Source organism: Rhopalosiphum maidis, chromosome 1, assembly GCF_003676215.2.
Source record: "Rhopalosiphum maidis isolate BTI-1 chromosome 1, ASM367621v3, whole genome shotgun sequence".
In the NCBI taxonomy this organism is placed as follows: Eukaryota; Metazoa; Arthropoda; class Insecta; order Hemiptera; family Aphididae; genus Rhopalosiphum; species Rhopalosiphum maidis.
In genome coordinates, this window is record NC_040877.1 from 41,169,390 (window position 1) to 41,182,838 (window position 13,449).

At 26.3% G+C, this 13,449-nt stretch overlaps 1 protein-coding gene across 2 annotated transcripts in view; it reads left to right on the top strand.

Moving 5' to 3' along the window:
• LOC113548507 overlaps positions 1–13,449 on the top strand; it is a 25,252-nt gene continuing 11,803 nt past the window's right edge. For both annotated transcript variants that reach the window (XM_026949416.1, XM_026949415.1), the window contains exon 1: positions 1–297. The gene's annotated coding sequence lies outside the window, so the exon portion shown is untranslated. The remainder of the gene's footprint in view (positions 298–13,449) is intronic.

Here is a 13,449-nt window from a genome sequence, read left to right on the forward strand (position 1 = left end):
GGCCTCGCCATCACCGTGCAAGTGTAGTCATCGATGACTTCGTAGTCTTATTCGTCTCGTCCGGGACATGCGGCCGAGATCGGAACATACTCACAAGTTACAACTCGTCGAGTGTTAATTTATATAAATATAATATTACATTATATTCGTTTATCGTAATTGTGATAATTATAGTTATCGCGCGAGTGAATGCTTTATAATACATATATACACCATATACATCGCGTGTAAACGATTGAAAAGTGTTAGCGGCAGCAATTGCGATCTGTCTGAGATGATCGTACGAATGAAATCTCAGTGAGTCTATGTTTTATATTCAAATAAAAAAAAATTAATTTTTTTAAGTATATATACTTAATGCGTTATTATATGGTTGTTTTTTGTATACGTTCGAAATAATAAAATACTGTATCGCTATTGGTTTCGTAGCGAACTTGCGCCACACGTGGCTCTGCAGCGTTAAAGTCTCTCCACGTACTAAGTATACATCAAAATATTTAATATATATAATATCATTCGTGCAATTTGATATAGTATTATTATGCATGTATGTATGTATGTATGTATGTATGTGTGTATATACAGAATACCACACGCGCGTCGTAGAATGATATTATTATAGTATTATTATTACGTGTATACAAGGAACTACGAATCGTTTAATACCGCCTACACGCGATAGTTGTAATACAATACAATATAATAATAATAATGATTATTTTCTTCCGACCGAACGTCGCCCATAGGGAAACTTTTCAAGTCTGACCACGTCGAGTTAGGATCGGATACGAGTTCTGCAGAGAGCTTGAGCTAGTCACGACAAATGATGATAATATACGAAATACACACACATCATAATATTATATATATATACATTTTATACAAAAGAGTAGAGGTACATACATTATTGTAATTAAATTCGTCTGAAAAATGCACAGTAATGAATCATTTTATTTGAGAGATATTATGATACACAAATTTATCTGGTTACGTAGATACAGTGAATTCTATTTGTCATAAGCAAAACGTATTTATTGTATAAACAACGTTCCCAGTCATAATACATTTGAATTTAAAATATGCCATTAGAATAATATTATGATAATATATATTTTACCCATACATATATAGAGTATATGTATACATACATATATATATATATTATATAATAAATTAATATGTATCTACTACTTGTAAAAAAGCATATATTTAAAAAAATATATATATATAATACTAATACTAATATATACTTAATATGCCTTTTATAGTAATATCATTATAATTTAAAACGATAGTACTTTTATGCATCGAATTTTTTAATTAATACTGTATAAGGGTTCTTCATAAAGGAAAAACGTGTTTTACTATCTAAAAGAGATAATTAACTATTTAAACATAATGTGTCATCAATATAATCGAATATATTGTCATTATACATTTTATTTAAATTTAAAATTAAATTAAGTGGATACCTTGAAAATATACCTATAGTACAGTATTATACATTTCTGTAATTTACTCAAATGTTTTCTTATAAACTAATAAACTACAGAAAAGCTAAAAATGTAGTTTTATAGACTTATTTTTGTTGGATCTATAATAATATTGTCTATTTCGTTTAAACCGTAATGTTTGTATACATAATAATCATAATATTATATAGTGTATTAAAATGTGCGTAATGTTACCTTGACGAATGTAATCACAAGGTAGTAATAAACCTGGAGACGCTTGTATTACACATTATTTACAATGCTGAATGTTGATTATTTAACGTTCTTATATCTGTACGTTCATATTTTTTAAGACACTCGAGAAATATCTTAAACGTTCATCGTGATAAAATATGATTTTTAATTCCTGTATTCATTCATTATAACCTACCTATATCTATCATTCAAATGCAATAAGCAAATGTTCAAAAATCTTAACTCTCAAATAAAATGTAATGATTGAAACACGCATAATATGTCAACCAATTGTAATACATATTATGTAAATATATAGGTACACGTTCTTGGATAAATGCGTCGTATTAAACTGTTTATGATGTTTATGTATTATACCTACCTACCTACCTACCTAATTTATTATTAAATGTTGGAAGTAGTTGTGTAATTTATATTTTATATTTTATATAATATATGTTGTTTTACGTTAATAACATTGTATATAATTATGTTAACACATTTTTTAAGTGTACGCACTATATTATAATAGTCAAATAAATCAAACTATATATAGGTATATAAACATTTTTTTTATTATTTAGCCATTTAAATAAGATCATTTTTTAATGTTAAGTATTGTAAAGAATAGTTATAATTTTAATAATTAGACGCAATAATTTATTAAGTCTACGATTCGGAAAACGATCATTCGTTTTTAACTAGACATTTTTGCTCAAAAGAACAAATTACTTAATTCTTATTATATTTTCCACGGTATTGTTGTATGATTTCTATTATTTATTAACCTATGGTACCATAATACCTTGACTGTTTCAAATTGTATTTATTGCAAATCTTCATGAATGATATGATACTTTAAAAAGGCGGTAAACCTAAATACAATATAGATCGATTTCTGACCTTGTGTTATACCATTGAATGAAAGGTTTATTTTTATTTTTAATAGATTATGTAACTTTTATTATATTGTGTTGGTAATATCTCACCAAAACAGTTTTTATTAAAAATATTTAATTAAATCACAAAGTGTTATAAAAGATTTGTTAATTGAAGTTAGCTATAAATTAAAAAAATATATAGATCATTTTTATAAAAACACAATTTGTTATTAATAGTATTTATTTTATTTTCATTCTAATTAAAATAAATTAATTAATACAAATATACCTACCCACTACTGTAGAGGTTTTATATATGTTTGTAATTGATGTTTTATAATTATTTTAAAACTATAGAAAATGTTTAGTTTCGCAAAAAAGTTTCTGAAATTTAATACACATATGTTGATTCAACTAGTTTTATAATAAATTAAATGCTTAGTTTATACATGGAAAAATATAATGCAAATATTATGGCTTAAGAATAAATTACAATCACTATTTTTATATTAATTATACAAGTTGTATAATACGCGAAAAATCATAATTTTTATACTCCATATACTTTCATATTACGAATTCAAATTCTAAAATACAAAGTTTTCATTAAATACAGCCGATAGTTTTTATTTTTAAATGTATTAACTGGTTCTTTTGTGTAATCGTATTTATAATATTATGTATATATTAACTTGAGTCACAGATGAAAGAATTTTTTAGTCACCGTCTTGCGCTTGCGTTTTAACTTATGTGTGAATTCCAGATGAGTGATTATCCGGGATTTTATCACAACGTATCTAACATCTTGTTTTATCTAACAAAAAAATAAGTGAAATAGATATACCTTTAATACTTATATATATACACGTATATACATTTAAATTAAACGAATAAAAATAATTTATTTTGTATTTGTGTATATAATATTATTTTTAAAATATAAATTATACGTATGTTATTGTAAAAATACGCTCTACTTAATATATAAATATATTATTATGCGGTCATATTTTTATTTGTAACAGATGAAAAAAGACTTTCACAAAGATCTAAAAAAAGTATAAAATTTTTTTTTAATTTAATTTATATTTTGACCATAACATTAAAATATTCAATAAACATCATTACTAACTTTAATATTATAAAAAAAACCATTAATATTTATGCGCATCCGTGTGTAAGTGCTATGCCCTATCGAAATATTTCTCATAAACTATATGTAAGTACCATCGTCAATACCTTCGGGAATAGTTATTCAATAAAGACGCTCTCGCGACGAGTGTTAAAACGAACCTACAATGAATAATTATACCATTCGTAAACACGAGTATATAGATTTGTGTGACTAAATTAAAATGTCTTGAATGGTTTATATAATAACTAAATGTCCGAGATATTAAAAAAAAAAAAAAAAAAACCAACGTTTAGGTACTAGCATTATAGATGCGTGTAAAACGAAAAACAGTAAACCTACGTCAATCGTAAATTTGAATATAGATAAAGCAGGATATAATGATATTTAACCATAATTAAAATGTGGTTTTTATGGTCTAAACACAAATAAAGTCTAGTGGAATATACATAATATACACATTAAAACGTATGAATTGGCCACGGGTTTGTTCCGATTGCTATACCGCAATCGTTATCAAATATAAAGTATATGTACCTACTTAGTTTAGTCAATAGGTTTATTAGATCAATAATACGGAGATAATATTGTACGAAATACTGTCGTATAGGTATAATAGCTGATGTATAGGTTGCATCATATTATTGTAGCATTCGTTGAATCGACGGCGTGAAGTTTACTGGATACGTTTATCAATAAATCATAAACAATCATTTTCGAGCGTTGACCTGCTGCAGGCACATTGACATATTATCGTTATTACTTATTTTATTTGAACTGAAATGAATCAAAGACGTATGGGTAGGTACTCAAATATATCTTATAAGAGTTGCTGCTTTTCACGCGACTACCTACTTGAAATACACATAAATAATATTGTACTCCAAGCTTCAGTACTCGAGGATTCATTTCATAAACAATAACAATTTGATTTTTTATCGAGCACATCACATACAAAACAGACCATGTATGATTACTTTGATGTATGACGTATGATATACATATATAACGATATACTTTAAATAAAAACCATTTATTCATAAAATCATTAACGACCATATAATAATATATACCATTTTAGTATATTTCACACTCATATTATATAGGCATATACTATACATTTGTTCGTACCCATTAAGTTGTAACAACACACACGATACAATGCTCAATGATTATCCTGTCAGAATAATATAATATTTCAATGGTGTTAAATTGGTCTCAATTTACCTCTTCGCGAAAAATCAAACATTACTGAGAAGTGGTTTGATTAAAATCGATTCTCTCGCGTTCCAGATATTTTCGATAAAGCATCTCTCTATTGATGAAAATTGCAACCTTCATTCTTCTAGTTACGTCGGTTAAATATGCGTATAACGTGATCTACATACTCGAGTTTAACTGTTTTTCGACAGTCAATCAGTAGCGATGTTACGTAATTAGTTTCCAATAAATTTTCTTCGTTGAATAATTAATATAGTGTGCCCACGGGTAATGTTACATTGGACAAATAATAGTATAAACTTCAATAATATGGATTTAAATCATTTGCAATAATATGTAATCAGTGTAAAATCATAATTAGGACAAAACAATTCGTACAAAACATTTAAGTAATTGCCATTTTAAACGTTGAACTTATTTAATTATTTGAAAGTATATGTTTTTTATAATACTTTCGAATTCGCAGGATAACAAATATTATGCAAATCAGTAACTTACATTTTATTACCTTCAATCTAAAATAAATAATAAATAATTCTAAATAATAGAATTTGAATTTTTTTTGGAATCTAGACGACACATAGGTTATAGGTATAATATAAATCTAAAAAACATTGAGTCAAATTATTGGGACATCTTCGGAGACATCCTATTGCAATTATTACTGTCTAAGCACTGTTTTTTATACAGCACACTCAGTACAGGCTATAAATGAGATTACCTTCTTTTTAATTTGTTTTCGTTTTTGTTTTTGCATAGCCAGATATATTTAGCACACGAACCTATTGTGAAACGTATACATATGAATCACTTGATAAAGGTATATTTAAAAATGTTTTATTTACAATAATATATTGCTTACATCTTACATTCCAAACATTCCAAAACGACACCGTATGTACAATTGTACCGCGTACGATCGTATAGGTATGTTATACCTATAAAGTATATCACCGACACCTTATAGCCCCCAATTTTTATTTAGGTACTTTTCATTATTATCATATATTATGAATGTGCTGGCGAAGTGTCAAAATTTAACTTATGTTTTGCTGTCACCGGAATTCAAAACAACATACCGTGTCCGTGGGTATTGTGAAATATAATATTATACACATGATGTATATTGCACATATAATATATTGTCTACGTGATTAAAATGACAAAACGGAGAAGTAGGGATGACAATGATAACGTTGACGATGTGAGAATGTGACGGGAAGAGGACGTTATTATATTATGTATAGGTATCTATATGTACAACGCGGTAGAATCGTAATTTTCATATTATACACACATATATATATATATGGTACCGGTAACTATATTCACCTTATATAAGCAGTTAGTCGCATCCTAAAACAAATGAATTAGTCACGTCATAAACTTTTTAATTTCGGCAATATATACATGAACAGTATTATACACCTGCCTACATTTTTTTTATTTCCTATTTTAAAATGTACAATATGTATATACAGATAGACAATGATAATTGATAATACAGCGTATAATATTAGATTGGCGTGAATTAGCAACCACACACCGAATATATAATATCATGTACAATATGACTCATATATTCTTTGGCGATATAACATCCTTTTATATAATTCTAACTGCAAGTGTATACAGCACACCCGGATGTATGTCTTATTATATACAAATAAAACGCACAAAGTTTATTATATATTTGTTGGCGAGCAAAACGATTAGATGTATAACACGGGTCAGTGCTGTACTACACTTATATCGTTTACAAGAGTTAAGTAGTGCGTGGTTCGATATTTTTTTTTCTGGCGCCGATTTTCTAAATCATAAAAATATAAGATTGAAGACGAAGTTTTTATGATACAAATGAACGCATATTGCAGTACTTTTATGCGATACAATACCGTACAGTAAATAAGTACGGCGAAGAAGAAAAAAATCTTCGATTTTTTCGAACCTATAAAAATCAAAATTTTCTTATTACACTGAAATTTACGTCGTACAACTTTAAATTGTATTTGTACCTACCTATTAACTGTAGATTTCTCTATGAATTAAAATATTATAAAAATGTTGATTTACAAAATATCATAACACTGCTGGGTGTGATGACAATTATATAGTAATGCATTTAATGAAAAGTAAAAAATAAAAGGTGTGTAAAAGGTGTAATTATTATTCATTCATCAGATTGAATAATTTATGATAATTTAATTTCATAAAACTATAATTAAGCCCGTGGATATTCCTAATTTTATGAAATAATTATTATGAATAGACAATATTTGAATATATTTTAGTAGTCAATTTATTATGCGTATAAAACAGCATTATAACTATAATAAACTATATCTTATTAAAAATTTAAGCAATTATTATTGTGTTGATATTTATTTAAAACTATTTTAAAATTAAATAATTGTAGTGTTAGTTCTTTTAAGAGGTACATATTATAGTAAACATTTTTTTTTAAAGTTATAATGATTAAAACAACAATAATAATAACTTATAATATACTAGCAATAATTATATACACGTAAAAATATACATTAATAATGTAACATTATTAAGTTTAAACGTATTATTTATATAGTGAAATTGTAATTTGGCGTGCTAGTACTATTTCGTTTCCAGCCATATTACAATATGCTAACTCTCGTGAAATGCAAATATCTTTAAAACTAAATGCTATATTATTATAATATAATTAAATAGTATTAAACAAAGTAAATCGCCGAGTGTGCCACTATCATTTTTTCTTAAATAGTTAACTTGTTTAAATTTGGATTTTTGGAATTTTTAAGTAAATTTAAGGATCACATTTCAAAATATTTAGATGTTTATACTATTTAACAAGTGTCCTGCTGATACCAACTTCTTTTTAATTGAAAAGTTATTGCTATAATTTTATAAGAATATTATTCATAGTGATTAAAACTTAATCTCAATAAAGAATTATACCTGACATTGTTCTAAATTTAAGATTACACATGAAAATTTCTTTTTTTAACATTAATACATTTTTATCAAGTTTTGCATTGCAATACTTTTTTTGTTTAATTACTATATCATATTTTTCGGCGTTTTTAAATAATATTTTCATTTTAATTATATTTTAATTTCATGAAGACTATAACAAAATTATGATTTAGTTCAAATTATTTAAGTATTTGATTATTTTTTTGAGTTCAAATGTACCATTCCGTCGGTTGACAAATTGTATAAGCATTTAAAAGTGGCGACTAATATCTAATATACCTATCCATTTATCAATCACATACGGGCTACGACCATCGTCCATCGTCATTCATTAATCTAAAGACGTGAACATTTTTTATTATATTACAATTTTATGTAAACTATAATATTATTTTGTTAAAATAATATTGCAAAAACAAAAACTATTATGGCTTAAATATTTAAATATTAACTGGGTCTTTAACTAGAGTTTTTTTTTTGTTTTTAATTTGAATAGATATTGAGCATGAGACTGTTTTTTAAAATTATACAATTTTTTTTCTTTTTAATGTATACGCGCTCGTAGTAAAAAACCTGTACAGTTAGCAGCGTGTATTTATATATACATATATATATTTCATGTATTGTAGCATAGGAAATCTCCAGTTGCAGCAGTGACCGTAACACAAATCTCTAAATCGCCAAATTACGTGACCAAATTGACATACCTGCCTGCTATATCATTCCACTGATGGGTTATAAATAAGCAATAACACCTTTATAATATTATAATACTCATTATAAAAAAAAAATCGAAAAATCGCTCCACAACACTTACTATATATATCTTAAAATAGTTAAAACCGCATGTATCATATTAACACATTTTAAGTGCACGTGTTACGGTTCGAGTAAGTACCAGCTATTATACATTCCCGCCAAATGCATATATATATATATGTACTATGTATAGGTACTGTAATTTTATATACATACAGAAACAGTAAAATTTGTCGGTCGGCTCGGCGCCACTATTTATAAGCTTCTGAAGTAATTATATATTCAAATATTCAATATAATATGTACGGCAATAACAATGTGAATAAAATCCAATTTGATGGTACCATATAATACATATTATATAGCTTTACATAAATTATTGTCTTCCCAGTAGAATGCAACACATATTAATCCGCAGTTTACTTTTTAATAAGCAAAGAAGAATATATATATTTGAAAATTTGTTGGTTTTAAATTTTAAAAGAAAAACTTTTTCAAGAATAAAAAAATTTAACAATAAATATTATTTGATTTGGCTTATTAATATAATTTATTTCATATATTCGAGTATTGACTCAGCTGTTTACGGAAGACTGATTATGAAACATAATGCTTTACCCTCTACAACATGCACATTTGTATCGAAAGCAATTTCTAACCATGTCTGTCCTCGGCGTGTAGACTATGTTATCATTTTATATACATACAAATTAATTGATTTAAATTAATTGTCTCAAAATATACATAAATGTATGATAATAATTATAATTAGGATTTTAAAATTTTACGAAATTTATTTTCTTGAAATATTTCATTGCAATGAAAACTAAAATATAAATTATTATATCTTAAAGTTTATAATCACGTCCACTTGCAAGTGAAAATTTTCAAAAGTTAATTTGTTGTGTGAAACAAAGAAAATATGTATAATAAATAATAATAATAATAACCAATAAGGATCCAATTAATAAATCAAAAATTTATAGTGCATATTTTTGCATAATATTTTCTGTTTATAATCAATATATTATTTCTAATCAACTATAACTGAACACATTTAAAAAAATAAAAAATATTTTTAAATATTTCATTGAAATATTTCAAGTGAAATATTTCCTAATTTAGAATCCTAATTATAACGCTATTGATTATTTTATAATTAATAATTACAAGAAATTTGCATATTATATAATTGGTACAGCCGACAGAAGAATCAAAGTAAATATATTTCATAGTGTAATACTTGTATTGATGTTTGGAGGTACATAAAATATTATCACCTTAATATTTTGTTGGATAAGTGTATTTTGTTGAAAATAAAACCAACACTAATTTGAAAATGTTCACATCGGCGTCACCATTCCCATTACGGTAGTCGCGAGAAACGTAAACCAGCTATGTATTTTATTGTGTGTGGTACTTATATCTATTCAGAAAGTCCCAAAATTTGGCACCGGAAAGAAAATTGTCGCCAATTAAAGAACTTCTGCACGCTGAGTGTGTGTCGTTTTTCTTGTGCCCCGTGTGAAAACATCGTGTACAGTCACTTTACAGATGTTGGCGATTGCGACGTGAACTAGATTATTATCATACGACGATTGCCGTCAAACACAAAACTAAACTTGTACAATGAATAAATTTAAGTTTACGTGTATGTACAGTATTTCTAAGCATACCCATTGCTTATCCCCTTTTATCTTTAAATAATATATTTATTCAAATTATACTTTTTATTAATTTACTAATATACTTGAGTAATAAGGATCATATTTTTAAAAACATCAAAGTTATTTATACCATTTAAGGAGCATCTTGTGTCGATACAAATGTGTTTAAATTAAATGTAATCATATGCTTAAAAATTGTAGTTATAAATTCTAAGTTTGTATCACCACAGCAGGACATTCGTTAAGCGGTACAATACTATTTGTCTACTTCAAATGCCTACCTACGTTTATTTGTTTTTGAGTTACAAAAAAAAAAACAAAGCAAATGTGATTATGTCAAACATTGATATTGCGTAAAAATGTTCTTTTTCCTTTAATAGATTTTATTATTATTTTTCTTAAAGTACTGTTAATTTTTAACTTTTTATTCTCTTAAAGTACCAACTAGATCAGTGGTTATCAACCTTTTTGGGTCCACGGCTCTTTTTGATTTTTAAATAAAATATACGGCTCCCATACGAACATCATTGGTAATATCAGTTCAGAAGACAGTACGTAATAATAATAGTTATTATACTATATGTAGTATTATACAGAACTATATTTATCCTACTCACGTTATACCATATTTATTATTTTTGTTATTCAAAACCGATATTAAAGATGATACTAACTTTGAACTTATGTCTATTATACTACATAAGTGCTAAAATGATGCGTCGTATTTATCGATAATATTATATAATAATGAAATATTGAAATATATTATGTATAATTTATTATTTAGGGCAAGAAATATAGTATGATTCTTCGTGTACCTACCAATGTTTATATTTTATCGCGAACTCAATCCTGACATTATAAGTATTCTCCGTCACAGGCTTTCGTGTTTAGATCACACGATCCGAAGTCAATCAATACTGGTAATAATTTATAAATAATGACTTGCATATATTTTTAGAATGCACGACAAAACTGACATATGATATAAAATATACTTTAAGTAATCTAAAATGTAGTTTGAAGTGTATTATATTTTTGGATCATATACTGTATGTTTGTGTATGATCTAAGGTTGTATTATAGTCAGGATTAGTGTTAGTGTTATAGACGTACACCCCACAATCAAGTATCTCTTATAAGACATCATATTATTGCTTAACATTCATTAATCTTCGTGATATTATAATTTAATTTAGATGGATAGATTATTTGCAAATAGGTACCGAAAACGTAAAATAGCAAATGTATAGGTAGTAATCAAATAACCGAATTGTATGAAAAACAGTATAAAAATTAATGATATAGTTAAATAAATGTTCAATAATTCATAATAAACATAATCAAATTAATTGTCACATGACGTATTAAATACCCCCAGTAATTTTCCACGAAATAAAATAAAACAATTACAAATTTTGAACTAAACAATTTAGAAACTATTGAACAAGTAAAATAATTGGAATGGAATAATATTATGACTGGGTATACGTACAAATTGTATTCATACAAAAACAACATTTTTTAATGCTACGAATTTCTCTCATATTAAATGTGTTCTCCAACTTGATAAGAATAATATTGGTATAATACTGATAGTGGCAATACTTTTTAAAGATTAAGTTTTCAATATTACGAATAACTATGAACTTTTTTTACATAAACCTATGGTATCTATCCAATAGCCAATAAAAACAAAATTAATCGAGTATGAAATATAGTATTAACAATGAATTCATTAGGTATCTATTAAAACAATAATTATATTGTGACTATTTCAAAAAATCAAATGTAAAATGTTTGATTATATTTTGAAAATTGTCCAACGTAACTTTTTCGCTACCGTTATACCTACGTCTTAATTTTAATGAAATTTTCTTCCCACTCCTAACAAATTATAAATTTAATTATTAATTAAGTTCGTCTAGTCATAACCGTAAATAAAATAAAATTAAGTCAACATTTTTAATTTTATTATCTATTATTTCGTTATTTAAAATAACATACACCTACGTAGATATACGTATAATATCGTTATTTTATTTTATAGGTACACTTTTTCTTTTCTTTTTTTTTTTAATGAGAATGCGAATCTCGCGATAGGTCATCGTTTGTTACAGTCATTAGTATAAAAAAAAAAGCAATAACAAAGAATCAAAGAAGAATCGTTAACGTAATTTTTTAGCAAAATTTGGGCCAAGGTAATATTTTTATGTTATAATTATATAATATTATCTAAACTATATTAAAATTATAAATAAGGTGGAAACGAAATTATTAGGAAAATGTTTAATTAACTGTATTGCGCATGTTTTATATCGAGGACAAGACGCTATACAAAAAAATTGAAATAATGCATATATCTAATAAAATAATAAAAATAATATAGTTTATACCTATGTCAATTCATATTAAGGTTATATTTATACCGTTGCGAGTGCTGTCGACTGCACTCGACTGTCAGTCTGAAACAATTTATTAGAAAATAGTTAACATGTTATTTTGTAAAAAATCAAACGTAGTATTGGTTTTAAATTGGAAATACGAGTTATGCATATCGTACGCTTAACACTTCAGGAAAAGTAATCATTATAATATTAATTATTATTACCCATAAAATAGTCTTTAAAACTAACTTTTAACTAAAAACGTAAATATTCAAAACTATTTAAATTCACCTTTTTTCGAACTAAATGTAATAAAATAAAATCGCGCTTGACGCGCGTCACGAGCGTGCGCTTAACCATCGATATTATTCAATTAATAGTGCGTGTCATCAACGGCGATAATAATATTTCGTGCCTAACCTACAAACAACAGCCGGAACACGAAAATAGCCGGAAAACTGTTGCACGCATGTCTCCGCCGTGGGACGCGAAGGTAACACGTCGCTCCGTAGCGCTTACTCTTATACATGTTGCGCACTGGATGGTGGCAGTGTAATATTATTATTATACTTATCATATACAAACCATTAGTTATGTACTGTGTAGCAGTCGAGTGCCCGAGTATATGTATATAATATAATACATTTCGTAATTCGAACGATCCCCATAACTAAAGGGTTATAAATATAATATACATATAGCTCGACGTGTCTTCCCGCGATCTGCAGCGTATATATAACATTA